At 42.9% G+C, this 18,796-nt stretch overlaps 1 protein-coding gene across 12 annotated transcripts in view; it reads left to right on the plus strand.

Moving 5' to 3' along the window:
• Nucleotides 1-18,796, plus strand: part of PITPNM2 (phosphatidylinositol transfer protein membrane associated 2) — a 211,905-nt gene that overhangs the window by 31,164 nt on the left and 161,945 nt on the right. The window contains exon 3 of one of the 12 annotated variants that reach the window (XM_074972405.1): nt 4,363-4,463. The exons of the other annotated variants lie outside the window; for them this stretch is intronic. The gene's annotated coding sequence lies outside the window, so the exon portion shown is untranslated. The remainder of the gene's footprint in view (nt 1-4,362; nt 4,464-18,796) is intronic. 12 annotated transcript variants of the gene reach the window in all.

The raw sequence follows: 18,796 nt of genomic DNA on the forward strand, positions 1-18,796 counted from the left end.
AGAGTTCAAGCATTGATTATAAAATCTCTCTCTCAGCCCTTTAACGACTTTTTGCCCTGAGATCTTCCCTCAGATGTATTTTCAACCACTTCCCCTTTACTCATGGCTGTTTCCCCCCACCTGTGGAGGCAGACTTATGTGGCATTTCTCTTGAATCCGTAGCCCATTCTTACATTCCTACTCTTGACTTATCTGCCATCTTGAATCAATGATTACACCACCTCCTTTCCTTGGATTCAAGTGGGAGTTAAAATTTGGCAGAAGCGTGCGGAGGCATGAGATAGATGTATTGTTTTATTCAATGGGGGCAGGGCTGAGGGGACATCTAAACTTCCTGGGAATCAGGGTGGTGCATCCTCACTGTGTGGGCAGTTGAGGTAACTTTAAAATTGACTGTACACCAGCCGTTTTACTGTGAATACAGAGCCCAGTGCCGTGAGTTGCTGAGGGCCGCTGGCTCCCACTCAAGTCCATAGGAGTAAAGGGCACTACTACCTCACGTGACTAAACTCCTGAAAGCATGAGTTGTGTTGGAACAAAATGAACAGACTGTTAATCCAGCGTTCTGATTGTACCGGAGGGGCCACCTGTAGTACAATGAACACTGAAGTGCTTGTGCTCTTCGTGCTGTCTTTAGCAGTTTTTATTCAAGGACAAAGACCTGTTCTCCAAACAGGATGCCAAGAAGTTCAGAAGGTGGGAAAGCAGGAAGCAGTAGTATGATGCAGGGTTACCACAGGCTGCATACAATCCTGGTTTAGATTTATGCTCGCTTTGTTTTGGTGGGATCTGTACTTCATTTCCTGGCGTACTCAGTGCATTACCCTTTGTCTCGCTAGACGGCTACACTTAACCCTAGGTCATCACCATGGCTGTGAGTAGAGATAAAGGCCAAGATGAAAAGCTTTTTGTCTGGATCGAGACTTGTCCCAAGTTCTGAGGTGTCTGGACCCAGGGTTTTGGTTTGGCCGCATCCCTAACTCTTATTGTACAGAGGATTATAAAAACAGGACCTTTACAGTTGGCATTAGACATAAATCTGTTTCCCTAAACATCTAGAAACACACTTTTAGCAAATATGTGATCATTGCGAAATGAGGATGGTGTTTGGGCATGTGACTGTGTCAGCAAATTTTATATAATTTAGGGAACTTATTTCACTTGATTGTGTTCTCAGAATCATTCCCTTTTTATAAATGGGGAAAAAAAATCCAAAACCCTCCATACCTATTTCCATAAGAGGTTCCCTCTGTCTCAATATTAACTAAATTATACCAATGAAAAAACATACCAGGTAGTATAAGCTGCAGTGCTTGGGACCCTTGCTGTAGAATGTAGCAGTACATCTTTTTTCATATATTTTTTTAAAAGTAGTCATATTCTAAGAGAAACAAGTCTCAGACATTTTTGCTAAACCTGCAGCCAACAGTGGCCTCAAGTCATGCGGTGCCCCACCTCACCAGGGACATGTTGAAATGCCAGCATGACGTTTTCTGCTTTCTTGCCACTTGACTTGGGGGGTGAGTGGGTTCATGCCAGGCGAGAGCTGTGTAGGGGATTGGGGTATCTGCCCCATAGGCCAGCCTGTCATAATTGCCCCCTCCTTCTGTTCAATGGAAAGCATCCAGCCAATAACCCTATATGTCCCTCCACAAATACCCACATCAGTTCTGGACATGCTACCTATTGACTTCCCTCGTCTGTGAAACACCCCCCCCACATCCTCCATCTGTTATAGAAGAGGGGATTGAGGCAGGTGAGTGGAAACATATAGCACACTGACTATTTGATTCTGCAGCTTTGGATTGAAATCAACGGCTCTGCAGAACCTGCCAAATTTTCTTGAATCAGCCCGATCCTAACATCTGTTGCATACAAATACAAAATCCTACTGAGGAGGGCTTGTTGAGAGCTAAGCTAAATCAAGTGGTACTTTTGCCAATTAAGTTGACTTATACCTTCTATAAATAAGTCTTTACAAAAAAAAATGTACTTTATTGTAGTGCATGGAAACTTTCAGATGGATTAATTTCTTTTTCGAGTGATGGCCCCTATCTGTATTCCACACGTGGGATATGCATGTTCTCTGAACATTCGGAAGGCTTTGGCCTTCTATTTGCAAAGAGCAAAGGACAGTAGAAACATACCTAAATATTTGTTTCATAGCAGAGTGATCAAGAGGTCAACCTATATGGTGCAGAGACTTTCAAAATGGATCTTGGGTTGTATTACCTTTTGTTACCACCTAGTTCCCCACCCCTCATCCCCCAAGAAAGAGCAAAGGCTCATTTCACCAGGAGGCAAGCTACTTCAGCTGCATCGCTGAGAGACGTGCCTATAGTAGAGATATGTAGGGCAGCCACTTGGAGCTCTCTGCATACTTTCACGGGACAGTACGCCCTGGTACAATCGTCAGCTGTGGATACGGCTGTGGGGACAGCAATACTACGATCAGCCATCACTTCTGCATCCTTGCACCACCTGTTTGACTACTGCTCGTTAATCTCACGTGTGGAATACACGTAAGGACCATCGCTCGAAGAAGAAATTAAGGTTACTTACCTGTATCTGGAGGTCCTTTAAGATGTATGGTTCCTATCTGTATTCCACTACGCACTCTCCATCCCTTCTGCTGGAGGTTCATTACACTGCAGTAAGAATGGGAAACTGGAGAGGCGTCAGCCTGCACCACCCTTTATGCCCTTGGTTGGGAGCATGGAAGAGCGATGGCGCATGTGTGGGCCAATACACATTGTTTGCAAGAATTCTGGACTGAAGAGCATAGTGCGCATGCGTATCCCACATGTGGAATACAGATTGAGACCATGCTGCTTGAAGAACCTGCAGTTACAGATGAGTAACCTCCATGTCCTGAGTGACCCATTAGTGTAGCTTCTAGTGACTTTAAAGATGTTGTTAATTTAATTCTTTCACTTCCATTAAAATTGTCTGCTGTTTTCACTCCAGCTTACAGTAGACACGCACTTAAAGTGGGGTGAGGAGGGGGAAGAGATACTAAAATGTTTGTATCCACCTACGTACAAAAGACTCTGAGAAAGAAACACACTACCCAGCTCTACCATAGCAACTGAAAGCTTGGTATCAAAGTACAAGCAGATTCATCAGGTGAGGTAAGATGGCGTCTTGTTCAGACAACATTTTGATGTTAATTTCATAATGTGGGAGAAGGGGAGGAAACATCTACGGAATGTTTAGTCAAAACATATGCTTTCAGCTAATACTTCTTCTAAGTAGCCCCTTACAATTCACTGAAATTGCCAATGTTGGGTGTATGATCACATCTCCTCTACTCGTGTAGTAATGGCATGTCCTCCAGCCTTGGTGACTCTCTGTTAAGTGCTAAAATGTTACCCTTTTGAGTGTTATAGTGGTGTCCTGGTAGTGCCTGTTTAAAGATAAGGTTAAAGAAAAGTTTTTATTATAACACTGTAAACATGGCTGAAGTTTGAAACTTGTCAGGGGCAGTGTCTTCATTATGATCTAGTACAGATATTCCAGCATCATGGTCCACAGAGCAGTTGCCAGTGGTTTGCAGAAGGCTGGCTGGTCACATGCTGCTGTCTCCAACTTGTTTTTACTTGCAGAACTGCATTAAAAGAAAAATACATAGACTATATGTTGTATTGTATGCTAAGAGCTGCATTGCTCTCTCTCGCGCGCGCGCTCTCTCTCTCTCTCTCTGTCTCTACTTGGGTTATGAGAGAGATTCATCTGATCTAAGGCAACTGTTAGTACTGTAATACTAAGGTTTCTCCCCCCACCCCGTCGTCTTCCCCTTTTTCTAAAAACATTTCTGTTTAATAGGTTGGGAGAAAATAACTAGTTCTATGAAATTTTGCTTTGTTACTTGAAAATAATCTTACTGATTTTAAACATATAAAATATTACAACTGGGTTTTTTATTAATGTTATGTTTTGTTGGTATAATTTAATTAATATGGAAATAGTAAAAGTCCTGTGGAAATAAAATTACACTGATGTTAATGCCAGATAAATAAATCATGTTCAGCGCTATTACAATGAATACAAAATTATTTTTTAAATTCTTAATGGGACTATTAGAACAATAAATGTAGATCTAAAGAGACATGCTTATATGCTCTAAGCTTATGTTTATGGGTGTATAATTAAATGTTAGGTAATAACATGTTAGTCCTTGATCTTGGCTAATAACTAGATTTCGGCTGTAGCTGAGAGTGCCAAAATGTCTTTACTATAATAACTTCTCTCCACAGCCAGGTCTAGAGTTTTTAAAGCACCTGCATGTACCTTGTGCTGGCTCTGTGTAGTTTAATTAAATCCTAAAATAGCCCTGTAAACAGTATCATCCCTGTCTTACAGATGGGGCATTGAGCAAGTGGGGTATTCTTTCAGTCTCCAGCCTCAGACCCTGGCCGAGTTGGTAAGAGAATCTTGGCTAAAGATGGATGAGGAAGGGTAAGGTGTGTATAGCTTCCTAATTCACTGTTTGCATTGTCTATCCTATTTTGTGAGTAATCTGTTTCCACTGGTGGGAATCATATAATATCAGATAAATCATTAACTGTGAAAGTTTTATTTAACGTAAAAAGGTGTCAGTGGTTTTTACAGCTCTGTTACAGTATTTTATATGATTAAATTGTAGTTTTGAACTAAGGATTTTTGGCATATAATTTTCAATAGTACTTGTAGTTTCAGGGATCAGAAATCCAGTTTCTAGCAGTAATGAAACGCTTGTTAAAATGCTCCTCTTGTGTGTGCCTTTGTTTAAATTATTAAATCATTGTGGTTGTGACTATAATAATACTGTTGTTTCATATCTTGGAAAAGGAAAAAATAATTTTATTTGGGCAGAATAATGCAATTGGAACACACGTGCCTCTGTGTTCTTTGAGTTAAAGGCTAAAATGGTGCTGATAGTTGACAGAGATGCACAGTCCTGTTCTTTGATGATCTGCATAAATTCCACCACCATATAGTGGCAGCATATTGGTTTTCCTCTAATTACTCATGAGTAAACACTAATGTTTTTATGATGTGGATACACTGGAACAATGCAGGATAAAAAAGCTTGCTTGTCAGGGGAGACAGTATTTCTAGTGTTTATATATGGGGTTTTAGAGTGAGTAGAGACCTGGGCTCTGTTATGGGAACTACCACTGACTTGCTATGTGACTGTGGGCAAGTTGCTTAACCTCCTTGTGCCTCAGTAGATCACTTGTAGAATGAGTGTCAGTATCTATTTATGACATACTTTTTGTGAAGCACTTTGAGATCCTCAGATGTAAATCTCTGTAGAAATGGAAAATGTTGTTCTATTTCTCTTTTGAAGGAGAGGGGAAATGTATGCAGAAACTCGGCCATTCCCTAGAGAATCTTAAAATCAAGGCTCCTGCATGTACTGTATCCAATGCTGAGTCAAATATAATTTTATACATTAAATATAAAGATACAGTGTATGATCTTCTGCAAAATGCAAAGGTGTGCGTACCATTTGTGCTTTAAACACTGTGCACATCTTTGTCTTTCCTGTTTGCTGCTCATTGAACAAGTCCCTTGTGCCTTATTGTTTTTGGCTCAGTAACGGATGGCTTAGTGGAACGTGCTGAAAGTGAAATTTCAATATAAAAAAGTGGTGTGCTTGTTTTTCACATAAAGGTCTTTCTATAATTCATTTAAAAAACCCCCAAACCTTCTTTCCACTATTTATTATCTCTGTTCTCGTGGCTCCCACAATCTGCTAGGCACTGTCTACATAATCACATAGTCCAGCCTTGAAATAGATGACTTCCCTCTCTGAAATATGTGCCTGAGGTGAGGAGGCAGAGAGATCAATTTCTTTCCCATCTAGGCTGAAGCATCTTGTGGGCTATAAACATCTCTTGCCAGCTCAGTGGTATGGCCAGTTTGTAGACACAGGTATCTGGACAATGATGTGTTTTTCCCCTCTGTTTCAAAGCACGGTACATCTTGACTATTTATTTGACAGTTGTCATTGCTGTCATTTGTTGGGCGAAATTTTTAAATTGCATCACATCCAGTTTCTCATTTCACTTCAATTGACTGTGAAGCCTTGGTAGGAGGCTGTTCAAAGACATGTGAAGCAATAAAAGTTCAGTGGAGCTAGCATGTGAGCAATGTTACTTGTGTGAGAAATAAGGCCACATATTTTGAAGGGCTCTAGAACTCTGCTCTGTCAATGGGATCCTATGCCTGTGAGGCCTCGTGAGCTGGTGTCATGATTTGTGCTACTGGACACATAGAGTTGAGGTTTGTAATAGATATGTTGTGTCCCTCTCTCTCAGTGCCATGGATTGGAATGCTAGGGGCTCAGTGTGATAAGTCCCTGGCAGAGTTCAAGGGACTAATGAGACTCTCAAGATGAGAGGCAGACTGGGCTGGAAGGACTCTTGGATTTCCTTGTCCTTCTTTCCCCCTCATTGTCTTCCTTGCCCTCTCTGAACCTGCACCTTTCCTTTGTATTCCCGTCCACTCCCTCCAGCCTGCTGGCAGGGTGAAACCTACACTGCTTGCACACTCTCTTGCCTCAGTCCGATCATCATCAACACTCCTTGCTCTGCCTGAAACAAATAGCCAGACTGCCGGTAAGGGAAGCAAGTAGTGTTGCTCTAAGTGGTGCTTGGCTCCCTGCAAGTGAGTGAGAGAAATGGACCTGGCAGGGAACAGCCTGAGCAATAGGGTTGCCAACAGTGCCATATTACAAGAGATGTCCCTTATTTAAATAAAAAATAGCCCATCCTGTGTTAAATCAGTACGGGACCCCTTTTATCCAGTATTTCAATGAGGGAAGTACTTCTGGTTGGCAACTTGACCTGGGGCACAGGGTTGCAATGCCAGACGCTACTCAGATTTTACCTGGCCATCCCTCCATCATCCCTATGTGGCCCATGGGTTTGTCCTGTATTTTTGAAATGCAGTGTTGGCAACCCTACTGAGCAGGTAGGAACTGTCAGAGATTGAGGGAATTGGAGACCACTCTCACTCTGAGGCACTCCCGGAGCAGGCGATTCTGAGGGAAAATACCTTGCATTGTTCAACAGCTGCCCCGCCAGTCAACTTAAAGGGACATCTTCTTAAACTTGTTTTGCCAGGAGTCTTTGGACCTACTATCGTTAAAAGTAACCTCTAAATCTCTCCATTTACTCTGTGTTTTTGGTAGAGCTTCATGTTCAGTCATCGTCACTGTTTCCGTGTGTGGTCAGTTAGCACAAGAGAAGATAACTGAAAAGACCCTTATGAACATTAACAGCGGAGAGAGAGCAAAAACACTTTCTTTTTGAATATGAGGCCCTGAATTTGTTTGTGTGCACTCTTTTGGAGAGCGTTGCTTTCAGGAGTGGTGTTGATGGGCTCAGTTTGAGAATCCTGACTTAATTCCATCAGGGAAGGTCAGGAGCAATGAAATTTGGTATTGAGGTTGGGGAAGAATTTATAGTAATAACAACACTAGTAGATTCAAGTTATGCTGCCTCTTAGCTATAGCCCAGCCTAGAACTCTTTTCACTGTCAGGGCTCCTAGAGGTTTTATTGACAAATTAAAATAAATTTTTTTCCAAATGCTCCTTTTTGTCCTGCATGGCTGCTTCATATCCCTTTTGGGGTAAGTTCAACTGTGATCACATTTTGCAGAGCAGTAGGCTACAAAGGGAGGTTCAGAACCAATAAAACTCTACCCGTGCACTCCTAGGAAATAAAGTATGGATAAAGGGGAGAAATAATTAGGGAGCAGAAGGCACCTTCTGCTCTGCACAGTAAAGTGAGTTCATTTTACTCTTGTCCTCTTTAATACTGCCTAGTATTATTTCTTTATATAACCAAGCACAGACGCTGCTTCAGGGCAAGGGTTGAGAGTCTGGGAGTTGAGTTGGTACCTTTGAAAATCTTCCTCTCTTTAGAAGTGGTTGGTCTACAGTCTGAAAAAGTTTGAGAACCACTGACTGTACCAAATTGTAAACCCTCTCCATGACTTAAAATTATTCTGCCTTGTGTTGGACACATTGGCAACCTGCTGTCCTATGTCCAGCACTAAAAGCCTATGAGTTGTTTCAGCAGGATGAATAATGGAGTTTTAGCACCAGCACCTCTTCTGATGGAAATAGGGGAGGAAGGCCATCTGTATTTTGCTCCCTCCTCCTGTAATTACAGCATGTTTGGGCTAGAGATGTATTGAACTACCCAGGCTGCAGAGGATGTTATGGATTCTCCATATTGCTAGTCCTAATCTTAGTTACATACGGCACAGTTCATGCCAATATTCACCCACTTGGGTTTGCACTTCCAGTAGCAATCATCACACTGTGAATTTCACCTATGCACAGCTTGTCGTGCAGTTGAACCTGTGGTGTTGATTCATTTTTGCAACAGCATGGTGGGGGAAAGGAGGGAGAAGAAACACACACAAATGAGATACTGGGACAAGCCTCTGAAAAGCGCTGCTTTGTGGTGCTTGTTGCAGCCCATCAGAGGTCGGTTGAGGGAAGAAAGGGGAAGAAATTCATTAACTGTTTTTTCCTTCTACTTTGAGAAGCCCTGTGCATTTGGGAAAACTCTGCTGTATGTTCCACATTGGTGTGTGGGGGCTGTTTTGAGAATTCCCACTCCGGTTTGTCAAGTCAGGAGCTTGAGTAGATTCCAAAATGCACTTGACAGTGGGGAAGCTCTACTGTCAAAACCTCTCCTCCATTTGCAATGAAACAAAGAAGCTCATGAATATCTTTTCCCCCCCAGGTGCTTAAAAAACCCACCCTTCCAATTTCCCAGAGTTGTTCTTAGTATGTCATCTTCATTGTATTCAAAATGTGTTTGTACATCTTTCACATTGCCTATTGGAGCACTAAAAAACTTGTAGTTGTGGTTATAGCACATGATTTGGTTTTTATGATCTTATGGTCACAGGGTATTTTATGGTATTTTTATGGTCACAGGGTAGCTGGCTCCTGTAACTGAAGTAGGTCCAGCTCTCCTGTGCCAAAGCAGGTGCTCCTAGTTGGGCGAATTAAGGGGGTGGGGTTGCAGTTGCAGCTATAAAGGGTTTGAGGGAGTTCCCAGTGTTCCAGTGTAGGGTTGGCTTTGAGAAGGAACTGGCTGAGGGAGAGTGAAGCAGAAACAGGAAGTTGTTGGAAGGAGGACTTTGAGTCCCCTGGGAGGGGAGGCAGTGAAAGCTTGAGATGCAAAGTGTAAACTGAGAAACTGTTTGTTTTGGTTGGTGGTTTAAGTTTGGACCATAGAAACCTGCCTAAAAGAGACTCTGGTTGTGTCATTGAGGCCTCCATAAGCTGATGAGAAGCCCTGTCATGTGACCCATAATGGATAATGCAGGCGCCTCAATCAGCTTCTGATTCCAGGGGAAAATGAGGATTGTTGGTGAAAGCCAAGAAAGGGACTTCAAGTTTCCCTTTGAGATTGACTGACCCCCACCTCATTTGAATGTTTAAGGATCATGGAGAAGGCCATCCGTATACTGGTGACAGTACAGCAGGAGACAGCCACATTACAGTGGCAGCAGGAACAGCAGCAACAAACACAGACTGTGCTCCGGTAGCTGTTGGACAGCCTGCAGAAGCAACAATAGGCAGAATTCGGCACTCAACAGTGGAGGCAAGAGGCCCACTTCCAGCAATAGAAATGGCTGCAGAAGCTTCTGGGCCAAGGGTTTCAGTGGAATGTGGTTGATGCTGGAGAGGGAAGCTCGGGCTGGCTGGTCCCCAGCCTGGCAAAGCTAGGGCCAGAAGATGACCCGGAGGCCTTCCTCCAGACCTTTGAGAGAGTGGCAAGTACTGGTAGGAATCAATTTGAGCAGCCCATGTAGCTCCGTTCCTGACTGGTGAGGCACAGGCAGCCTACTGAGCTGTAAGTGATGAGCAGGAAGATTCCTATCCTGTGATGAAGGCTGCCCTCTTAGATAGATTGGGAATGACTCTGAAGGTGCATATGCACCAATGTTGGGTTGAACCCTTCCCGCATGGGACATGACCCTGGGTAGTAGCTCAAAAATTACAGGACCTCACCGCTTGGTGGCTATGCTCCCAAATCAGCTCAGAAGAGAAAATCATAGACCAAGCCATCCTGGAAAAGTTCTGAAGTATTACAGATGGGAGCCCAAAGATGGGTAAGATGATTTCAGCTTCCCAGCAGAAAATTGTCAATCATTCAGTAGAACTGGAACAGCAATTAGCCTGGGTTAGGGTGGAGGCAGAGAGTGAGAATCAGCAGTGCTTACGCTAGAGCAGGAGTTGGCGAGGCTCCAGGGAGAGAAGGGGGGGCAGAGTATAGTGGAAACTTAGAGGCTGAAGCTAAGTGAGCGGGGTACAGTAGGGACCCAGACAGAGCTTCATCAGCATGCTGGGAGCCAGGCCAGAGGCCAAGGGCAAAAACAATGGTCTTTTGCGGAAGGGGAAACAGGGATACCTGATTTATGGCTGCTGTCCTGAGGACTGGAGAGCTTCTGGAATGACTGGAGGCCACAGAATGTTAGCTACAAATCGTTGGACCAGAAAGAGAGAAAGCAGCTGGCTTCAGGACATCCAGCTGCTCAGGAAGAGAGAGGTTGCCTGATCCTGATGGTCAGTGAGCATGAGGGGGAAGTAGTGAGACTGCATGCAGAGACCTCAAAACCCCAGAGAGGATAAAATTCTATAGACAATCCCTGGTGAAGATATGAATTGTCCGATAGGTATTAAGGCCTGTGGGGAACTTGGGGAATATGGAGACACGTATAAATAAATGTATATGTATGAGTTTACGTAGAGACTTTGTGTTTTGGATTAGGGGTCAGAGCGGTCTAGATAGGGCTCCACAGGCCAGTGTAAATACCTGTATGTGAAAGAGACCGGCTTTTCTGAAGGGAGGTTCATGGCGGGGTATGTCACACAGTCGTTGGCCCCCATAACTGAACTAGGTCCAGCTCCCCTGTGGCAGAGCAGTTGGTCCCAGTTGGCCCAATTAAGGTGGGGCTGCACTTGTTGCTATAAGGGGTTCGAGGGAGTTCCAGTGAGAAGAAATTGGATGAGGGAGAGTGAACCAGAGAGAGACAGGAAGCTGCTGGAAGCAGGGCTGCCAAGGTCCCTTGGGAAGGGTGGCAGCGAAAGCCTGAGATGCAAAGGGTGAGCTGAGGAACTGTTTTATGGTTATGTTTGGTTAATAAAAACATGCCTAAAAGAGACTGTGGCTGTGAGGCCTTGGCAAGCTATTGAGAAGCCCTGCCATGTGACATGGACTATGTGAGATTATATATATTGACAGAAGTGTCTAGGGGGAGCTGTCAAAATACTAAGGAAGGAATGAATGCATATAATGTTGTAATCTGCTCTTGATCAATATGTTATAGCGTATTTATCAAGTCAGGGTGAAGCCTTAATTACTGATATGAAGCCGTTAGGGTCTGCAGCAGTGGTTTGAGCTCTTATTGAAGTTGTGCTTATATTTCTGAAGATTTAAGCACATAGAAGGCTTTCTAGGTTGGTTTTATAGGCTAATCCCTTGCTTTTGTTCTCTCTCCTTTTAAACTGTAAAAAGGTGACAATAGGTACTCGGATATTACAATGATGAGCACCATGGAAATGCCTACAAATACATAAACATAACCTGTTCACAAAGTGTAGACGACTTCCATGGCTAGGCTTTTTCCAGAAGGGGAAACAATACTTTTGTTCCACAAATGATTCTTATCCTATCTTCTGATGTGAGATTCCTGGATGCACGTTTCTATGGAAGTGTAATGCATTATTAAGCATCATCTGCTGTCGATATCACAATACTCTGTAGGATATTGGCATCTTACTTAATAAAACAAAAGTGAACAAACCCTGGAATACGTATGTATGAGGTGATAAATCAGAGGATTGTACGAGAAAGCTTGTGTGATGGTATCATTGCTTAAACCTAAAATAAATGCTGTGCTGCTCTGTTTAACGCAATATTTCTCCCCCCAACAAGAAGGCTAAATGTGACCTTCACTGCTGTCGGGCAGGATAAAATGTACATCATTTGTTCGTGTTTTCAAGCAGGCAGCTTCTGTAAACAATTCCAAACATGACATGAGAGGAGTGGTCAGTGGAAGCCTTAGTCTGGACCAGTGCCCTGCAATTCCATCTGCAGTGTTTTTGATTCAAATTGGCTACAGCTTGTCTTCAATTTAATCTTTGGACTCTTGGTCACCTCTGTCAAAATCAGTGCTCTGCTCTGTTGCTGTTTATGCTCCCCAGCACGCGCGCGCACACACACACACACACATATTTGCAATAAGCTTTGAGTTGCCTAAATGCAGTGAGTATGTGCCTCATGCTGAGAGATGCTAAGCACCCACAATTCCCACCTCTGAAGTTAATGAGTTGCAGGCTTCTTGCTGTAAGCTCTCCGGGGCTGAGACTGTGCAGTGTGGTGGGTCCAACCTTTTCAGCCTGTGGGTCTCGCACATTATTTCAAGCTGCATTCAGTATGTTGGAGGAAGACTCTCCTTTGCCATGATGCTAACAAAAAAAACTTGACCATGGTTAGGTTCCTGGTGTGCAGAGGTCACTGCCTGTCATGCTGACATGCTCTCATAATTTTCTTATACTGCCCCATCTGCCTGTGTCAATCCGTTGTCTCTTATCTTATACTTGATTGCAAACTCTTTGGGGGAGGGATCATCTTTTTGTTCTGTGTTTGTACAGCTCCTAGCACAACTGTTGCTCTTGGGCACGATGATAATACAAATAATTATAATAGTTGGTCTGCCCTTCTGTGTCAGTCAGTGGGAAACTTAAATCTCTATGGCAGGTTCTAAGATTTATTATTGTATAAAAGGCCTATTTTCTCAGATTGTCGTCCAGTTGTCCGTTTCAGTCATTTTACGTCTGTTTTAAGGCTATGTTTTTTCTGACTTCTGGCATGATAAGTTGGTTTTGGTGGTGGAAAATATTATTGCCTAAGCTCCATAGGGTAATAATTCACAGTATGGAGGTTGAAGGATTACTTGATGTCTTTGGGTGGCTGTAGTAATGATACATCTGGTATATTTTCTCAAGTTTTCTCTCCCTGAACTACCCTTTCCAGAGCAGAAAAGAGCTAATTAGTTGTGAGGTTCACGTGACCGCGAATGTGTAAGGCTCCTGAATGATGCAGCAGCTAGTGAGCATTCAGAACAATTTCCCTTAGATGTTAACAAGAAGCTGTCCATGAAATCTTCCAGACACAGTGCTGCTGCATTTTTCATTATTTATCAAAAGGTAAAACTTCTCTGTTTGATGTTCACCCTAATAAACTGCTGTGTGTTAGATGGCTTTTTAAAAAACATGTATACATTATTACACATAGAGCACTGTTTCTTTCCTGGATGACAGCACTGCCTGCTTAAACCCTGTCACTGCTGTTCATAAAAAGAATTGTTAAGTATACTGTCCAGAGTAGAATATCTGACCCTGAATAGTTTTAGAATTACTGTTGATGTTTAATAGCTTAAATTAATACAAATTATCTATTTTTATGAGTGGGTAATTTGTGAGTGGGTAATTTGGCCCAGTAAATTGTTTACAAGTGTAAATCTGTAAATATCTAAGAGACATAAAAGAAAGCGCCAAGGAGCTGTTTGAAGAATCCATAGAAATTTTAAAGATGGGAAAGGCATTTTATATTTACTCTTCATTCATCCTCCTGCCAAGACAGAATTGGTTTCTTCAATAGATTCTCCAGTACTTGTTCCAGTCCAGCTTTAAATGACCTAAGGAATGGATGGGGCTTCTGTCACTTCACTTAGGGACTGTTTCACTACGTGAAATCTTATTGCCAATATGTTTTCCCTGATGTTACTCATAAATTTACTTTTGCTTTAATTTATTCCAGGCACGTCCAGCTGTATAGTGACATTGAGCTATCCTGAATAATCTTCCTTGGTGTTTTCACCCTGCAATAGGGTGACCAGACAGCAAGTGTGAAAAATTGGGATGGGGATGGGGGGGTAATAGGAGCCTATATAAGAAAAAGACCCAAAAAATCAGGACATCTGGTCACCCTACCCTGCAAATGCTTGCAGATTGATACCTCCATCTTAGTTACTGCGTAGTTAAGCTATACTCTTTCTATACACAGTGATTTTCCCTTTCCCCCTTAATTGTTTTTTTTCTATGATGCTGAGGCTGGGATTTTCAGGGTGAGTGACTGAGGGAAATTGGGCACCCAACTCTCATTGACTTTGCAGGATCGGGGCCTTATTTTGCGCAAGCACCTCCTTGAGGCAACTATATTATTACTGTCTATGGGTTGGTTCCTGTCTCCCTTAGGCCCCCTTGACAATTCTCTACAATGCATTGTGTCCTCTTGGGTTCTTACCAGTGCTGGAGAGAGAGACCCTCACCTCTTAGATCTATAGTTTGCCTCTGTATGCCTCTGAGTATTCCACTCAGAATCACTGGGGATTTTTTGTTGTCATATCACAATGCAAACTGATATCTAATTTACTGTCGACTGCTATCCCCAGGTCTCCTGGATTATCTTTTCCCCAATGTATTTGCTTGCATTTTTCCAAGCTGAAACTCACATTTTGTTGTTTTAGCCCTGTATTTCTAAACTCTCTACAGAAGTACTTTATCTTCTTTTGTGTGTGTGTGTGTGTGTGTGTGTGTTTTCTTGATCCTCTGTGGTCTTCAGAACATCATCTGATTTCATATCATCATCTGTGAATGGTATTAACGTGCTGATTACAGTTTCTCTTTCAGATCATTAATAACCATGTTAAATGAAGCTGTGCTTAATACCAAGCCCTGTGCTTTATCAGCCCTGTATTGTTTAAAAGAAATTCCACATAACATATGTCACCAAGAATGTCTGATGGTGCCTTGTGAATGATTATGCTGCATAATACGGTATCCTGTAGGGTAAGGTATGATAAAACTAGGTTAAAATGTGTTAGCATAGAAATCTGAAAACAGTGAGAAAGCCCTAGAATGAGTTGAGGGCCCAGATAAATCAGGATCCCTTTCTGGTTCCGTTGCTGCAGGACAGGGTGAGTGGGTAGGGTCCTCCATGTCTCAGAGCCTTCCTTGTGGGCCAGACAGAGAGCAGGTTTACTTTGCTAGACCTGAAGATCTAGGAAGAGTTCATCTGTATGCCCTGTTGAGAGGTGGGTGGGAATGATCTGTGAATATAGTAATAGGGGAGAACCTAACATGCATTACTCTTTACCCGAGCAGATGTTTTGGGGAGTGGGAATTATAGCTTTGGAGGAAGTTGCCCGCTCTAATGTGTGATGTGGACTGGGTTTGATGTCTGGCTGGGATCCTCCTTGGCACTGGCCCACCTGAACAACTGAATGAAAATCCATTTCAGGTAAACTTCAAGGCTGGAGGAATTTATGCTTAATGGACTAAAATGTGCTCTGAGTGACATTGGTGTTGGTCCGGAGTAACTGCAGTGGCTTCACTGTGGTTACTCTGGTTTTACTTTAGCAAATGTGAGAGCAGAATTAGATCTAGTGGGTGTTGCACAGTACATCCCTTTTCCATCCTGGAAAATTTTAACCCTTGAGGATGGTTGGGCCTTTCTACATTTGTGTTGATATGTTTTCATTTAAAAGGGCTCTGGTGGCTAGGTTTTAATACTAGAATTTGGGAGATGGAGGGCTGGGGAGAGTATATTACAAACATGTATTAATAGAAATATGTTAAGTAAACTATTAAAACAGTTTTCATTAACTGCTTCTAGTATTCAAACCTCCAGTTGCAGTTCATTGATCTAGGTACTCAGTCATTTACTAGTGCATGAGAATCAGACTGTGAAATTGATCTGTTTTTTCATTGTCAAAACTGAGTGAAAAGCCAAAAGTAAGTGGCACAAATGGTGAAAAGTGAGGTAGACTTTTAAAAGCCTTTCAGCTTTGTTACAGATACTACAGTACTAGAAACATGGGGAAGGACGTTTGCTTTAAAAATAAACCTGATTTATTTTATCATGACAGTGCTCTTTTAAATTCTCTTTGCTTTTGTAACACTTATAACTTTTTCCTTTTTCCTGTGCTTTCCTCTTTGGCATAGATTTGCACAGTGTGTGGTGTTCCATCTCGTTACGTTGTGCTGCTTCTTGCAGCCTAATGTCTCCACAGACTTATGTTGACAGTGATTTTTTGACATCACTCTGTTGCTGTCTTATATTTTGCAGTCTCTCCTGCTTGCTTTTCCCTTTCTTCACAGCATAACACTGTTTCCATTAGCTTTGCATTGACATTATCATGAAGCGGCTATCATTCAAACAAATGGAGAATTCCTATTAACACGAGAAAGTTAAGAGAATTGCTGCATGAGGATCACCACAGCATTGGTTTTATTAAGATGAATGGAAAAGCTTTGCAAGGAGAGAGGAAGTACTGGTGTCTTGAGGGCATGATGTTTGGAAATGGCAACTCTACCACCTGAGGAGACTTGGTTTGAGGGTGCTACGTCTTCCCCTTTCTGATTATATAGGCCAGATATCTTCCACTGCTGCATGATGTGAAGGGGAGAGGAAAGGTACGTTAGCGAGGTAGAAGTGTTCTGATAGGAGTGTGCGGCGGGGGAGTTCGCAGCATTTACTCTTTTCCTAGCCCCCACCTCAGAACCCTGAAGAATCTTTCTTGGCTAGCACTGTGTAAGATTGGGTTGGAGATGGAGAGCCCATGCAGTGCATGAGCTGCTCCAATGGTGGAGCTAATAGGGAGACAGGGGTAAGTGGGAGGGGCAGTCTTCCCCCTGATGTCCTTTAGTGGTGCCATATCAAGCCAATAGGTATAATTGAAGGTGGCATCACCATGAAACCCATCAACCCCCTGGCTCTGTATCTGCTCAAAACCTGGGCTCCACTACTGAAGCTCCCTCAAGCGCTAATAGAAAGTGGGATTCACCCCTTCTGTCATTTCTTCACCATGGGGGGTGGGGGGGGGGAAGAGGGTTGGGGCATAGCCATGGGTGAGACCTGTTAGCAGCGTAACTCTTCAGGGATATGCTGCCTAGCAGGATGGGGGCGATGGACACCCCAGGGAACAATGGAGGATGCCTCTTGTGAGACTGGAGCTAGATTTCCCCACGGGTCCTTGACGTCCCCGCAGTGTGCAGCGACAGTCCAAAAAAAAGCAAACAGGATGTTAGGGATCATTAAAAAAGGGATAGAGAGTAAGATGGAGAATATCTTATTGCCCTTATATAAATCCATGGTACGCCCACATCTTGAATACTGCGTATAGATGTGGTCTCCTCATCTCAAAAAAGATATACTGGCATTAGAAAAGGTTCAGAGGAGGGCAACTAAAATGATTAGGGGTTTGGGAACGGGTCCTATATGAGGAGAGATTAAAGAGGCTAGGACTTTTCAACTTGGAAAAGAGGAGACTAAGGGGGGATATGATAGAGGTATATAAAATCATGAGTAGTGTGGAGAAAGTGAATAAGGAAAGGTTATTTACTTGTTCCCATAATATAAGAACTAGGGGCCACCAAATGAAATTAATGGGCAGCAGATTTAGAACAAATAAAAGGAAGTTCTTCTTCACCCAGCGCACGGTCAGCCTGTGGAACTCCTTGCCTGAGGAGGTTGTGAAGGCTAGGACTATAACAGGGTTTAAAAGAGAACTAGATAAATTCATGGAGGTTAAGTCCATTAATGGCTATTAGCCAGGATGAGTAAGGAATGGTGTCCCTAGCCTCTGTTTGTCAGAGGGTGGAGATGGATGGCAGGAGAGAGATCACTAGATCAAAATCTGTTAGGTTCACTCCCTCTGGGGCACCTGGCATTGGCTACTGTCAGCAGACAGGATACTGGGCTGGATGGACCGTTGGTTTGACCCAGTATGGCCGTTCTTATTCTTATGTTCTCTGAAGTTCCTGGCCCAGGCTCCTTTCACAATCAGTAAATCTATCCCCCCGTGAGAGATGGGGAAATGCTGCAGAGTTTTCTGGCTGCTTTTGCCCTCTTCTTTGTGTCTTTCTGATGCAGGCAGCATTTGGGCCTCTGACTGCGAGATGATCCCACTGTTATTCTGCAGATGTCATTGCACTAAGTAACCCAACAGCATAAGGAACCTGAGAGAGACACCAGGGAAAACTTTTTGCCTCCCAAGACCTGAGTTTGGGGCTCTGTGACTTTACCTACAACAGTAGATCGTATCACACAAAACTGAGAGCAGAAGCTGTACTCTCTGGAACTTCTTTGCCTACTTTCCAAACACACACACCTCCTTGTTTGCAAGCAACCTCTGTTGGTTTTGATGGAAGTTATGAGTGCTCAGCACTTCTAAGAATTGGGGACCAAAGTGTCTCAATTTGGGCACCCAAAATAAATGGGCACTTCTAAAAATGTTGGCGGTAGTTATTCCTCAGTCGGCTCTTGAGATATAAACACGCTGTTCAGCCCTGCCCAAGGGAAAACAAAATGTATATTTGGACTCCCAGTTGCTTTATGTGTGAGTGCATGTTCATTTTATTTAAGGAGTTGGTACATAATCTGTTTTAAAATTAACTAACTGTCTGTTGACTTGTCACCCTGTGAATGAAAGCACATTGCTTGTAATTTGTTTGACATTATTCTGTCCTGTTGTCAGACTTCTAATTACATTTAGAACATAACCCAGATGTTTGTCTTTCTCTCTCTCTCTTTTTTTCCCCTTTTAATTTTAAAACATGGAGGGAAACAATTATCCAGTGAACCTGTGGAAGTCTGTTTGATCTTGTAAAACTTGTTTACTTAATTGCTGTGTGGTCATCTGCAAGTGGATTTGAGATGCAAAGTTCATGTCAGGATCTGGACCCGTCTTTTCAAAAGGGACTAGTGGATG

This window comes from Natator depressus, chromosome 15 (assembly GCF_965152275.1).
Source record: "Natator depressus isolate rNatDep1 chromosome 15, rNatDep2.hap1, whole genome shotgun sequence".
Lineage (NCBI taxonomy): Eukaryota > Metazoa > Chordata > Testudines > Cheloniidae > Natator > Natator depressus.